We start from the raw sequence: 15,691 nt of genomic DNA, 5'->3' as shown, positions 1-15,691 counted from the left end.
TTAGGTGAAAAAGTGCATTTTTTTTACTATTTCAGGGGCCATAACTTTGAAAATAGGGGGTGGAGCCAGCCAAAAAATTAGAGGTGTGCAAGTTGATAAAGACTTATGCAAATTTTCAACCATTTATATTAAATACTTTTTGAGCTAGGTGTACCACAAGGTGAAAATGTGTATTTTTGACTATTTCAGGGGCCATAACTCTAAAAATTGGGGGCGGACCCAAATGAAAAATAGGAGGTGCGCAAGTTCATATCATGATTAAGACTCATGCAAGTTTTTCATGAATCTATATCAAATACTTTTTGAGCTAGGCATGTCACAAGGTGAAAATGTGCATTTTTGTCTATTTCAGGGGCCATGACTCTGAAAATAGGGGGCCGACCCAATTGAAAAATAAGAGGTGCGGAAGTTCATATCATGATTAAGACTCATGCAAGGTTTCATGAATCTATATCAAACACTTTTTGAGCTAGGCGTGTCACAAGGTGAAAATGCGTATTTTTTACTATTTCAGGTGTCATAACTCTGAAAATAGGGGGCAAAGCCAGATGAAAAAATAGGAGGCGCGCAAGTTCATATCATAATCAAGACTCATGCAAGGTTTCATGTATCTATATCAAATACTTTTTGAGCTAGGCATGTCACAAGGTGAAAATGTACATTTTTGACTTTTTCAGGGGCCATAACTCTAAAAATACGGGGCGGAGCCAGATGAAAAATAGGAGGTGCGCAAGTTCATATCATGATTAAGACTCATGCAAGGTTTCATCAATTTATATCTAATACTTTTTGAGCTAGGCGTGTCACAAGGTGAAAATGTGCATTTTTGACTATTTCAGGGGCCATAACTCTGAAAATAGGGGGCAGAGCCAGACGAAAAATAGGAGGTGCGCAAGTTCATATCATGATAAACACTCATGCAAGGTTTCATCAATTTGTATCAAATACTTTTCGAGCTAGGCGCGTCACGAACTTCGGACGGACGGACGGACGGAAGGACGGACGGACGGATGCACGCACGGATGCACGGACAAGACCAAATCTATATGCCCCCACCACTCATGGAGGGGCACAAAAACCCACTTGGTGGTTTCGTTTACATTACTGACAATCATCAGAACGGACTATACATTACCTTACGCCGCTTATTCCAAGTAAGAGCTTTTAAACGCGACACCATACATGAAACTTGCGTCACAAATGACGTCACACAACCGATATGAAGTCTGAACGTCAGTATGGAAAAATATTGACGTTTCTGGTTCGATTGAAACTTAACGGAGTTATAAAATGAGTATGTAATAATAGTAAATATTATTTCCCGGGGGAGGATATGATATGTTCGGCAGATAGGATGTTTTTTGTATATGCTGAAGAATTTTACACAGAGCTTGTGTAACTGTGGTGGTAATTTGCGGAAAATGAACTCCTGTCTGAAGTTTAAATGTGCCGAACTATATTTAAAATAGATTTTTTTTAAATAAATTTTCTCCCAGGTTTCTAAGCTAGTGAGATCTTGTTGCAGAGATATACTATCTGAAATAGAGTTGATGGTAAGGTATATTATGGTATCATCTGCAAACATTCTTGCATTACATTCGACTGAGTCTGGTAATATACCAAAAAAGACAAGGTCCAAGAACAAACCCCTGGGGAACTCCAGGCAGTACAGGAAGTTCACTGGAAAAATGACCGTCAACAGCGACTTTCTGGGATTGATTTGACAGGAAGGAGTTGATTCCATTGCGTTGTTACTTATAAATCAACCTAAAGGCTCGTCTACATTATTCAATAAAACTTGCACTAGAGATAAATCACAGCAACTTGAATAGTGTAGACAGTACATTGTGTCCCCCATTAGTGTCTTTTTGAGTGGCAGCTTCCAGATAATTTTCGGCTACAAGATCTTGTAGCGTTTAGAACTCATCCTATTTTTCTTGGATGGTTGTGCTGTCAAATGCTCTGATAAAGAGTTTTTGACGAGGAGCACCTGCCCAGTATGGTATTTTGTTTACATTTTTTCATTAAATGTGTATTGAGATCTAATATAACCATTATTGTATGCTGGGCTTTGATAATTTAAGAAATAAACATGGCAGTGTGGACAGCAGAAAAAAATGATGTTTTAATTGAATGACATGCTCAAAAGCCAAGTTTATAAAATTCAATAATAAAATTATATCTAGTACTCCAGTGGAAGAGTAACATCAGCAAGTTCGATGTTCTCAAAAAGTATCTTCACATTATCAATGATGTTTCTCACAAGGTCACATATTAACAAAATATGACTGTTTTATCATATTTCCTGAAATAATATCTTTTAAGTTGCTTTGTTCTTCAACTGGATATGTATCACTTCAACTAGAGTTTTTCTCAATCAATGTTTTCACTAATGATTCATGTTTTAAATGTCCAAATATTTGATCTTTATAAACACTTTGTATCATTTTGGCCATCTTGTTTATTTACATGTCATGATTTTCCTCCATTTAAAATTAATGTGTGTTCCAAGTTCAAGAAATATTGCAAAGCACTAATGGCTTGTACAAAAGATAAATTATTTAGTGATTTATGGGCCCTACAAGATTTGCTTGCAGTATGTAGACGGGGCTTAATGTGATCGAGCTCACCAAACGCCTTGGAAAAGTCCATGACAATAACATCTGTTTGTTGGCCCTATTCAGTGTTACTGTAAAGTTCCTGGGTGAAATTAATCAGCTGAGTCTCACAACTGTGATCTGACCTAAAGCCGTGCTGGAACTGGCTAAGTAGCTCATGCTTATCAAAATAAGTCATAAGATTGGAAACAACAATATGCTCAAAGAGTTTAGAAGCAATGCAAGTTAAGGAAATTAGACGGTAGTTACTGGGTTTTGACTTGAGACCTTTTTTAAATACGGGGACTACGGTGTTTGTTTTCCAGTCACTGGGTACAAGGCCAGATTCAAGAGATAACCTATATATATGGGAAAGTACTGGAGCAATTTCATGGTTCTTTCAGGATGCGTGGGGAAAATTCGTCAGGTCCTGAGGCTTTATGTGGGGATAGGCCATGGAGCGGTTTTTCCACACCTTCAGTGATAACCTGTATCTTACTCATCTTGGAGACTGAGGATGGGAAGCAGCTATTACACAAGACGCCCTTCTGGTTACATGTTACTTCTTTATTGCACTGCCCACATGGGAAATGCAAATCTTTCTATCTATCTGCCGTTTCAATCCCCTTGCGCGAACGTAGACGTTTGCGTGTAAAAATCCAGAAGAGAAAGAATATAGTGATAAAAATTTTATAGTGGAAGAAACTAAAAATAAATTTGGTGATATAAAAAAGATTAAAACTTAAGTTTGCAGAATAACCAGGGTGAGACATGTTCCATGCTGCAAACTGCAGCATTGAACTGCTCTAGGGTAGGGAGGTGGGCGACACTGGGGGGAAGTTGGTTCCAATGGTACACTGTTCTCGGAAAATAAGAAAACTTGTAATAGTTAGTGGTTGCGGTAATTAACCTATAACTTAGGGAATGGCCAAAGCGAACATAGCGGGTCATTGGGGTCATATAATCTTCGATTGGGATGGCAACCAGATCATGATGAATCTTATAGAAAAGTGATAACCTAGATTCAATATGCCTTAAATCCAGTCGATGAAGGTTTATGTAGTGTAGCATATCTGTTACACTGGAAGTACGGCCGTAGTTGGTCTTGATCCAACGGGCGGCTTTCTTTTGAACGCTTTCAATTTGGTCAATTTGTGTTTGAGTGTGGGGCGACCATACCTTGGAGGCATATTCAAGGTGGGGTCGGACTAGAGTCTGGTAAGCAATGGTCTTAATGGGTTCGGATTTGACCTTATGTTTCTTCGCAGAAACCCTAGGGTTTGGTTAGCTTTCTTGGTTGACATGTTTATACATGTGATTGTCCCATAATAGATCATTTGAGATATCCGCGCCAAGGTACAGCGAACTTGCCCTTTCCGAACCAGTTTTTAATTTTTATATCGTTTTACTTCGTCAAGTTTATATTTAAAATATAAATTTCATCTTAAATGCTGGACAAATATGTCACGATCAAAATAGCGTGAAAAGAAATTCGAAACAAAACATTGTTTGTAACAGAATTCTGTAATTGATCAGACTGGTACTGTGCGTAATCCGGGTCATACTCGCCTATTCCGAATCACCACAAATGAGCTGAAATGGTTTTCTTATTACTATCTACAACAACATAAAACTACCATCTTGAATCGAAAACTGAAATTATTTTCACTTAAGAATAGAAATAATCGCATTTAAGGCCACGATAGGCATGACATCCTTCTCTGTCATTATTGAAATATGCTGTTTAAAAACATGTGGGCGGTCTTGTCCTTCGTATGAATAAAATAGTCACATGGTATAATAATACCTCCGTCCTTTTCTTTAACATTTGGACATGGGTAAAAATAATAACATAAATTAATATTTTGGACAAACTGAATCAACAACTTTTACTGCAATCTTTAAACAACATGCAGCAGAACAGTTCTGAAAATGTGTGATTCGGAATACGCAAAATGTATGTCATCTAGATTTCTTCTTTAGGCATCTCAATGATCATGTTGTTTTTAATGTGGCATATACGACTGGAAAGAGCGTAAAATTTCCTTCTTTTTAATCTCCCTTCCGTTTCATTTCGTTAAAAAAACTAGAACGCAAGTGCTTCTTGAATCCGACATCTTTGTTTACATTCGTCAGATTTCCACATAAAAAAAAATATAGCATTTGGACAATGTTGCAAATATGGAAATGAGTCAATTTACAGACTGATTCGGAATAGGCAAGTTCACTGTATTTAAAAATCGCATGTAGATCTACTTGCATTGGGTTAATTTGAAATCATCAAATTTGAATGATCACAGTGGGATAAGACACTGTCATTTCTTACAATGACAGTCTATTGAAAAATAAATAGCAGTATCTGACCTAAATTAATGTTTACTCGATTAAAGATAATATGGACATTATGGTCGATATGAAATCAATTGCCTCTGCTGTATTATCATTTTTTATTTTATTTATATTTTGTTATACAGTAAGGTTTCTTCAAACCCTTCAGATTTGAAAGTATTTAAATGTTTTATTTCCGTTACATCATTCGTTTTCATAAGGATATTACCTGCTGTCAACATTCTGATAATTATTGAACCTGAATTTTATATCCTTGTTTACATCGCGAAAAATGGTAACTGTCGAGTGAAACTTATTTATTCAATAAACTTGAACACTGAGGTTGTAACAAATTCAAATTGTCAATGTCTGAACTTTTTCATATCATATCTGGAGCATTTTAAACAATTGTTAAAGTTTTAATGATAAAATATGTTTGAATTTTAACTGTTACTTGTCCTATCAATAACAGTGTCATCTACATCTACATGATACTTCCAACAATCATTAACGATTATGACTGGAAGGCGCTTGTCTGGGCAGTGTTAAAAATGAGAAAACTCATTAGGTGCAAAGAATAAAAATTACTACAGGTGCTAAGTTAAAAAACATAGTGAAGGAAGTTACTGCAGATGTACAGTGGCCAGCCGCTCAGCAAATATGTTGAGGCTGGGGCTGGACTGTACATATTGGGGAAGGCCATTCCATAGTCTGATTGTACGGGAGAAGAAGGAATTCATGTGGTATTGAGTACGGGACTGTGGAATTAGGTAGTTCAGGTTTCTGGTCGGAGTTAGATGGTTATGGTCGACGCATACATGATTTGTTCGGATTTTGTAAAAATAGATGAGAGAAGATTGTATGCGCCGTTGTTCTAAAGTTTGCCAGTTTAGGGTGTTAATCATCTGGGTTACACTGCTTGTATAGTTATAGTCGTTAAAGATAAACCGTGCAGCTGATCTTTGCACTTTTTCGACTTGTATGAGAGGGACTTTTGCCAGGGGTGCCAGATGGATGAGCAATACTCAAGTTTTGGACGGACATAGGTGTTATAGGCTTTCTCTTTGACCTTTTTGTTTGTTGTCTGAACATTTCTTTTGATGAATTTAAGAGAGTTGTTTGCTTTAGAGGAAATAGTATTAATATGTTCAGACCAGTTTAAGTCTTTAGTTAGTGTAACACCTAAGTATTTAGCGGTATCGGTAGATTTCAGTTCCTTGTCATGCAGGGTGTAAGGAAACATGACAGGGTTTCGTTTGCGAGTAATTCTCAGCGCCTCACACTTGTCTGGATTGAATTCCATTGACCAGTCCTGTTCCCACTTTTCAAGGGCGTACAAATCTTTTTGTAGTGTTTGGGCATCAGATGAGGACTTGACTGTAAGGTATACTATGGTATCATCTGCAAACAGTCTTGCCTTACTTCTAATAGAATCTGGTAGGTCATTAATGTAAGCCAGAAAGAGACAGGGCCCTAGGACGGATCCCTGAGGGACACCGGACAGGACAGGCAGGGTGTCAGAAGTGCAGCCGTCTACAACTACTCTTTGGGTTCGACCCTTCAGAAATGACTTTATCCACTGTGATACCAGAGGGTGGACACCCAGCTCATTAAGTTTAAATATCAATTTATTGTGATCAACCTTGTCGAATGCTTTACTAAAATCCATTACTATTACATCTGTTTGTTGACCTTGCTCAAGGTTGTCGTAAACTTCTTGTGTAAAGCTGATCAGTTGTGATTCACAGCTATGCTTAGATCTGAAGCCATGCTGGTACTGGCTTAAGAGGTCATTATTGTCAAAATGTGTCATGATGTTGGTGTCTGAGTGCATTTATTCATTTCATCCAAAGAGCTATAAAAATAAATAGATTGGCAACTTGAAAGGCATATAGAGCAAATCTCGCCAACCTCCTGTGACAAAAAAACGAGATCTCGTTTACCGGAAGTGGCGCTTTCTCCACGCGCCATTTTGTATGCGAAAGCAATCATTCATCGGTGAAATAATTATCACCGTATGACCACGCTTCTTTCGATGGCAAAAAAACGTGTACTTCGTGTCTTAAGACCATTTCACATTAAACTAATTTTGTTTTAGAAGCTAACATGTATTTTAAATGTAGTTTTAAAGGTACAAATTGTAACTCCATGCACGCCGATGTTTGTTTTTAGTAAGATAACGCCGAATCACGCTCGGACACGAGCTCACGCGAGATTACAGCCAGTTGCCATTCTGTGTATTTTATACTTCTTTGTTTCATCCCAATCTTACCTAGTCTTACTTAGTCTTTGAGGCCGGAACATCCTCTTCTGGATGCTAAGCTACTTAGCTTCTTAGGCCCTTTTGGCAATTGTTTTACCATATTGGCATACTATTCTGTTTTCACCTTTTGTTGTTTTATCTCTACATTTATACATTTATTTACACAACACAGTTAAAATTTAAAATTATTCACACTGATGGATAATTAGCTTCTCATAGCTTTCCTGATTTGTAAAGCACTTATCTGTCACTTGTATCATGATAAAACACCTATCACTTCACATTTAATTTTAGTAAGGGTTGTAACATTTGGCATGAAACTTATAATCGCCTGTCCAGTGTCTATTTAACCTAGCCTTAAATGTATTTAGAGCTTGTGCTTCAATGACACTATTGGGAAGCGAGTTCCAACTGTCCACAACACGATGCGTAAAAGCATTTCTTCAAATTTTTACTAGCGCTCTAGGTTTAAATAGTTTCTGATTGTGGCCTCTTGTATTTGTTTCTTCCCTGACAGTTAACATGTTAGTGGCTGTTATGTCAAGTTTGTGCATAAGTTTGTAAACCTCAATGACGTCTGCCCTAGATCTCCTGTATTCTAGCATTGGTATTCCTAATTGTATCAACCTATCACTGTACTCTAACCCATGGATGTCTTTCAGCATTCTTGTGGCTCTTCTCTGTACATTCTCGATTAAAATAGCTTGCTTTTTAAATCTTGGTGTCCATATAACTGAAGCATATTCGAGATGGGGGTGCACAAGTGACTTATAAAGTTGCAAAAACATCTCTTTATTCATGAAGGTAAACTTTTTGGATATCAATCCTAGGTTCCTATTGGCAATATTGACCTTGGAGTTTATATGTTTATCAAATGTCATCTTGTCGTCAAAAATTACTCCTAGGTCTTTTTCCTCTTTCACTTGTTTGACTTTCATGACTTTGTTTTCATTATCCTTCATAAAGTATTCATTGCATGGTTTATTGCCGACGTGCATCATTTTGCATTTTTTTGCATTTAAAACATTTGCCACTTCGAGGCCCATTCACAAGCATTGAAGATATTATCTTGTAGTCTTTTTTCATCATCCAAACTTTTTATGACTGAATACAGTTTGGTGTCATCAGCAAAAAGTTTGAACGCACAGTTTAGAACTTCAGGTAGGTCATTGATAAATATTAGAAACAGCACTGGTCCTAACACGCTTCCCTGAGGAACTCCACTTATAGCCTTCTGCCATTTGGAAATGGAACCATTGACTTTAACCCTTCGCTGCCTGTTGTCCAGAAAGTCTTTAATCCAATTATATAGATTCCCCCTAATACCAATACTCCAGATTTTTTTCAACAGTCTCTTGTGCGGAACCTTATCGAATGCCGCTTCAATGTTTTTCTTCACACTGCTTATAAGTTGTATGTATCACTACAAATCTGTTATAATTTTACATGTTAATATTAGACTTATGAAGCTTGGAAATTGTCAAAATAAGCTAGTTTTATATTTCTTTTTAGATAATCTGATACAGCTCTGCAAAAGGTTAAGCATATCTATTTCATTTTCAAAATTCCTTAATATGTTTATTGAGATTTATGAGTATAGATATTAAACATTTTTCTGACTTACCACAAAAAAGTTATATTCCTATCAGCCTCTAAGAATCACTTATGAAAACTGTCTGTAATGTACACAGATTTCCTTCTAAACATGTCCAGAATATCTGGTTGTAAAATTTATCAGGCTCATACTGTGACCTTACAGATAATGTTACAAATTAATTGATCTACAATTACCTGCTCTTATAAAAGCTCTTCAGTAACAGTTTACCAAAATATTATAATCTTTTAAGTTCTTCTCGCGAACATGCCGCAATCATTGGTCTTCCTGCGAATATCCCGTGAACTAGTATCAAACCAATCGCGGCATGATCGCGGTAGCAGCGAATATCCCGCGAATACTTTCTGTGAATAGGTATGTTCGCGGCATGTTTGCAGCTTTTTCACCATTTCGTAAGGGGGTCTGTGTTTCGGAGAAAAAGGTTTAAACATCATCAAATCATAGAAAAAAAGCATTGTTTTACATGAAAATTTAACAGCATATAAAACATTTATATTATTATACAAAACCATTGTCAATTTACTCCTATTATGTATTGAATTCCGGAAAGGGACTGCATGAAGTGGCCACACTTCTGGACAGTTCAGCGCCTTTAAAAACTCAACAATTCTAAAAAGATACTACATGTCTTCCTTTTGATGCATTTGCAAAAACGTACGTATGTTTAAACTTAACATAACTAGATAAAACATCGTTTTTGACAGTTGTTTACATTTAGGTTATAACACACTAAATAGCTGTTCTTCTTTATTCTATATAAAGTTGACCTATTTCCAATGACCGCAGCACACATCAAGACCCATTTTAAATGTCTGTAACTTACATATTCTTGAAGAATATTGTCAGTGCTAAATAAAAATCAAAAGAAAAGTGGGGGTCATGTTTAATGCAAGAAAAATATTTTCAGTCAAACACACAAACTGCAAAATCAGCTGAAAAATGAGACCCAAAACTATAGTGGTGGTGATCTAAATTTTCATGAAAAATTCTGTCATGTTGTTATTTCATTATGAAAATGCTACCTACATGTCAAGCTTAGATCTGTCATGTGATTTTAGCTAAAATGATGCAAAGAAAATAAGGAAAATAGCTCTACAGAGCAAAAAAACTGCGGACTATTTGTATCCGCCATTATGCGACTGCCATTTTTTTTCGCGCCATTTTTCTATTTAGTGTCTGTATGCCTTAATTTCTTTACAAACGGCATTCTATTTTAAAGGGGGACAGCTCCTTCAGAATATATTAAGTATCAAACTCTATAGGACAGAACAGTAAAACATGTATTCGATAGATAAGTTGTTTGTCAAGATGCTGTTCGTTTACTAAAAATTCTGTTGTTTTGTGATATTCTGCTAAACCCTAATGGCAACGAGGATGTTTGACGGACTTATGCGGTGAGCATGGAGGGTCATTATGGAGAGCTAGTGAGCTCTGAAAAGTAAAGGAAGAGAAGTGTTGTGAAAGCAGGTTTATAGGCCACTTCCAACAGCCTTGCTGTTTGGTTAACTCTTTAGCAAGGTGGTTAGAGTGTCCGCCTACGGATCACAAGGTCCGGGGTTCGAGCCCCAGGGGGACCTTGGTATTTTCTTTCCCAGGGTTTACTTTATTATTCTTGCTGTGTTCCGGGTTCAGGCTATCGCCCATAGGCTGTCTCAGAAGGTCTGTTGGCAGGCCATATATCCTTGCTGACAGCATTTTTTGGTGTTGACTAGAATGGTGATCCATTTTAGGGCTGTAATACGTTTGCGTTTTGCCACACAATGTATGTTTTAACAGCATGTGAGTGTGAGAATCTCTGTTAACACATGCTTACTCTCCTGTTAAAACACCCCAGAAAAGTGACAATAACAGCAGTTTTAGGCTAGAATGCATCAATACAAGGCAATAGACAGTGATGATGTAGATGAAATTGGCCCGTGGAGCAGTGTTCACAATTACTAGCTCAAATATTTCCAAGTTTTAAAACAACAATTTCTTTTTTTACATTTATCACTTTTCATTGATCACACTAACTTAATATATCTCATATTGTTTCTAATGTTATTTGTCACATGTTTGTACACTTAAAGCCTTTCTTAAATGGAACTCATTGCAGTTATACTAGGAGTGAAATGATCATTCTAATTTCATGGTAAGGTAGATGTGGTATTTGCCCACTGACCGACGTAAACTGAATCAGTTACAGAAAAGACAGGAAAGCATGCCTCAGACACTTGATTAAATTAGATAAACTGATGATTGTGACATGTTCGTTTGGTGTTCACTTTTCACATGCAGATTAGTTTTCTTGCAAATATACCGGTGAACTTTCTGCAAACAGATTTGCTGTGAATTTGTTGTAAAGAATGATATCTGCAAATTCCCATGAAAAAAGTTGCTGCAAGCATCCCACTATCATTGGTCTTGTGGAAAACAACCTGCAGTCGCTGGTCTTAAGTTAACATTCTGTGACCATTGGTCTTGCAACAAAAACTGCAATCACTGGGCTTAAGCGAACATCCCATGATAGGCTGGACATTGTTGCCTATGGGCACCAACATGTTAGTTATTTACTTTCGTTAAGTACATCTGTACTGACTGAATACTGGTAGTATGACAACTTTATTTTCTATTCCTACCTCCCCGCCCCCAAACATGGTCATGAGAACACTTAACATTCTGTTCTTGGTTGCAAGTTTAATCCTTTTATTCTTTTTTTTCAGACACTGCAACTATAAATTTAAAATGGAGCTTGTGTAATATTGTGCTAAATAATACATGATGGTACTACTGTTATAATACAGTGTGACAGTCAAGATTGATTGCATGTGTGACTTTATACTGTTGACACAACTCCTTTGAATCACAAGAGGTGAGTTTAAGCTTAGGCTGGATTTATAAATCACTTGCTGATTGTTACCCAAATTTTTCTTTAAAAGGATAGGTGTGAGGGAGGGTTTAACATTTTAGTTCACCTGAGCACAAATAAGCATTCGTCTTTCGCTTACAATTTCTTTAGACAACATCTTCTCTTGATATTTTTATAAGCCTAACTGTGTACTTGTACCATTACATTATACGTACAACATGTACAAACATACTTGAAGCATTTTGCACAGATGAGCGCTTTAGGGTCAATGACCTACTTGTTATATAAATCAGGATGAGTGAGCTCTTCTATTAAGGGTTTTTATATGGGCGGCCGTAACCGCCAAAATTAGTAAATATACAATCCATTCATACATAAGTCAGTCAGTGCAGTGCATTTCAACGCCGTCTAGTCTAAAACTCCATCCCGTCCAATATATTTGCATTCAACGCATTGTATTTTGAAACCATTTAATGCAAAACTTCATTCCATCTATTTAAACATGGAACGATGCATTGAAAAACTTGTTACGATGCACCATACTATGAAATCATCCAACAAAACATGATGCCATGCAGCTCAATGTGAAGCCGTTTAACACAACTTGAGTACGTGCAGTGTAAAATGAAATGATTTATTACAACTTGACGCCATCTAATGCATATTGAAACCGTGTTGTGAAATTAAGAGCCGTGTTTAAAAACTTGATGCCATGCAGTCCAATGTGAAGACGTTTAACGAAACACGAGTTCGTGCAGTGTAAAATGAAACGATTCATTAAAGCTTGGCGCCGTCTTATGCATACTGAAACCGTGTTGTGTGATTTTGAGCTGGGTATCAAAATTTGATGCGATGCAGCCAAATGTGAAGCCATTTAACGAAACACGAGTACGTGCATTGTAAAAGGTTAATACGACTATCAGTTCATAAGTTTGACCTGTTATAAATATAGATTCTGGATCAGTTTTATATAAAAATGTCTTAAAATTTGGCTTAAAACCGACTTTGTGGTAAAATTTTCAAATAAAATTTACACAGTTCTTAGGATTTATCTAAATATTAAAAGGGACCTTATTTTCGAGAAACATCTTTCTTCTTAGTTTAAGCTTTGTCAGAAGTATACTCGTGAAACAGACTCAGTAATAGAGATAATAATGACAAAATTAACAAACACTAAAAATCGCCCACGTTAATTATCAATTATATAAAATAAGGGTTTACATGTTTATGTTTTTACACAGTATGTCAAAATTGCATGTACTTCACTGTACAGTGCAATGGTGTTTTTTTAGCTCACATGTCACAAAGTGACAGTGTGAGCTTTTGTGATCGTGCAGCGTCCGTCGTCCGTCCGTGCGTCCGTCCGTGCGTCCGTGCGTAAACTTTTGCTTGTGACCTCTCTAGAGGTCACATTTTTCATGGGATCTTTATGAAAGTTGGTCAGAATGTTCATCTTGATGATATCTAGGTCAAGTTCGAAACTGGGTCACGTGCGGTCAAAAACTAGGTCAGTAGGTCTAAAAATAGAAAAACCTTGTGACCTCTCTAGAGGCCATATTTTTCACATGATCTTCATGAAAATTGGTCAGAATGTTCATCTTGATGATATCTAGGTCAAGTTCGAAACTGGGTCACGTGCCTTCAAAAACTAGGTCAGTAGGTCAAATAATAGAAAAACCTTGTGACCTCTCTAGAGGCCATAATTTTCATGGGATCTGTATGAAAGTTGGTCTGAATATTCATCTTGATGATATCTAGGTCAAGATCGAAACTGGGTCAGCTGCGGGCAAAAACTAGGTCAGTAGGTCTAAAAATAGAAAAACCTTGTGACCTCTGTAGAGGTCATACTTTTGAATGGATCTTCATGAAAATTGGTCAGAATGTTCACCTTGATGATATCTAGGTCAAGTTTGAAACTGGGTCACGTGCCATCAATAACTAGGTCAGTAGGTCAAATAATAAAAAAACCTTGTGACCTCTCTAGAAGCCATATTTTTCATGGGATCTTTATGAAAGTTGGTCAGAATGTTCATCTTGATGATATCTACGTCAGATTCGAAACTGAATCATGTGTGGTCAAAAACTAGGTCAGTAGGTCTAAAAATAGAAAAACCTTGTGACCTCTCTAGAGGCCATATTTTTCACATGATCTTCATGAAAATTGGTCAGAATGTTCATCTTGATGATATCTAGGTCAAGTTCGAAACTGGGTCACGTGCCTTCAAAAACTAGGTCAGTAGGTCAAATAATAGAAAAACCTTGTGACCTCTCTAGAGGCCATACTTTTGAATGGATCTTCATGAAAATTGGTCAGAATGTTCATCTTGATGATGTCTAGGTCAGGTTCGAAACTGGGTCACGTGCCATCAATAACTAGGTCAGTAGGTCAAATAATGAAAAAACATTGTGACCTCTCTAGAGGCCATATTTTTCATGGGATCTGTATGAAAGTTGGTCTGAATGTTCATCTTGATGATATCTAGATCAATTTCGAAACTGGGTCAGCTGCGGTCAAAAACTAGGTCATTAGGTCTAAAAATAGAAAAAGCTTGTGACCTCTCTAGAGGCCATACTTTTGAGTGGATCTTCATGAAAATTGGTCAGAATGTTCATCTTGATGATATCTAGGTCAAGTTTGAAACTGGGTCACGTGCCATCAATAACTAGGTCAGTAGGTCAAATAATGAAAAAACCTTGTGACCTCTCTAGAGGCCATATTTTTCATGGGATCTGTATGAAAGTTGGTCTGAATGTTCATCTTGATGATATCTAGGTCAGATTCAAAACTGGGTCACATGAGCTCAAAAACTAGGTCACTATGTCAAATAATAGAAAAAAAACGACGTCATACTCAGTTCAAAACTGGGTCATGTTGGGACAGGTGAGCGATTCAGGACCATCATGGTCCTCTTGTTTCGGGGATGGGGTGGGTGGGGGGGGGGGGGAAGATCTTATGCAATTTTTAAACAGTATTCATTTAAGTTGGACAGTCATTTTCCTGGATTTCATACGACCTTAAGGGGAATTGTGAACCGAGCGAGCGTAGCTTATACTTGTGGAGATAAAGTTAATACATGTATATAATTCAGGACTTAAATGAAATACTGTTTAGAAACGGCAGTTAATACTTGTATGAAATCCAGGACTTGAATGAAATACTGTTCAGAAACGGCATAAAATCTTCCGCCCCCACCCATTCCCGAAAAAAGAAACAAACAAACATTAAGCTGTGTAAAATTAAATGTTAGAATTTTACCACAAGTTTGGTTTTAGGACATATTTTAAGATTTTTTTTATAAAACTGATCCAGAATCTATATTTATAACAGGTCAAACTTATGAACTGATAGTCGTATTAACCTTTTACAATGCGCGTACTCGTGTTTCGTTAAACGGCTTCACATTTGGCTGCATGGCATCAAATTTTGATGCGCAGCTCAAAATCACACAACACGGTTTCAGTATGCATTAGACGGCGCCAAGCTTTAATGAATCGTTTCATTTTACACTGCACGAACTCGTGTTTCGTTTAACGTTTTCACATTGGACTGCATGGCATCAAGTTCTTATACACGGCTCTTAATTACACAACACGGTTTCAATATGCATTAGACGGCGTCAAGTTGTAATAAATCATTTCATTTTACACTGCACATACTAAAGTTGTGTTAAACGGCTTCACATTGAGCTGCATGGCATCATGTTTTGTTGGATGATTTCATAGTATGGTGCATCGTAACAAGTTTTTCAATGCATCGTTCCATGTTTAAATAGATAGAATGAAGTTTTGCATTAAATGGTTTCAAAATACAATGCGTTGAATGCAAATATACTGGACGGGATGGAGTTTTAGACAAGACGGCGTTGAAATGCACTGCACTGACCGACTTGTTTATGAATGGATTGTATATTTACTAATTTTGGCGGTTACGGCCTCCCATAGTTTTACCCATGAGAACATATTTATAAATGTATGTCTGCTACCTATTCTTTCAATATGTCTGGGATCATTGTTATCCTAAGTAAAAAAAAATGTTTCTT

The 15,691-nt window shown here is 36.9% G+C and overlaps 1 protein-coding gene across 5 annotated transcripts in view; it reads left to right on the top strand.

Annotated features, from left to right (window-relative positions):
- The first annotated feature begins 4,985 nt into the window (after positions 1-4,985).
- Positions 4,986-15,691, top strand: part of LOC123566008 (angiogenic factor with G patch and FHA domains 1-like) — a 59,239-nt gene continuing 48,533 nt past the window's right edge. Inside the window, exons 1-2 of one of the 5 annotated variants that reach the window (XM_045359822.2) lie at positions 4,986-5,031; positions 11,506-11,654. The gene's annotated coding sequence lies outside the window, so the exon portion shown is untranslated. Of the gene's footprint in view, positions 5,221-11,505; positions 11,655-15,691 lie in introns of those variants that run through there. The other 4 variants (XM_045359823.2, XM_045359824.2, XM_045359821.2 and 1 more) reach the window with 4 other exon arrangements.

Source organism: Mercenaria mercenaria, chromosome 8, assembly GCF_021730395.1.
Source record: "Mercenaria mercenaria strain notata chromosome 8, MADL_Memer_1, whole genome shotgun sequence".
NCBI lineage: Eukaryota > Metazoa > Mollusca > Bivalvia > Venerida > Veneridae > Mercenaria > Mercenaria mercenaria.
Note: the sequence above shows the minus strand (reverse complement) of the source record. Positions and strands in the feature narration are given on the sequence as shown.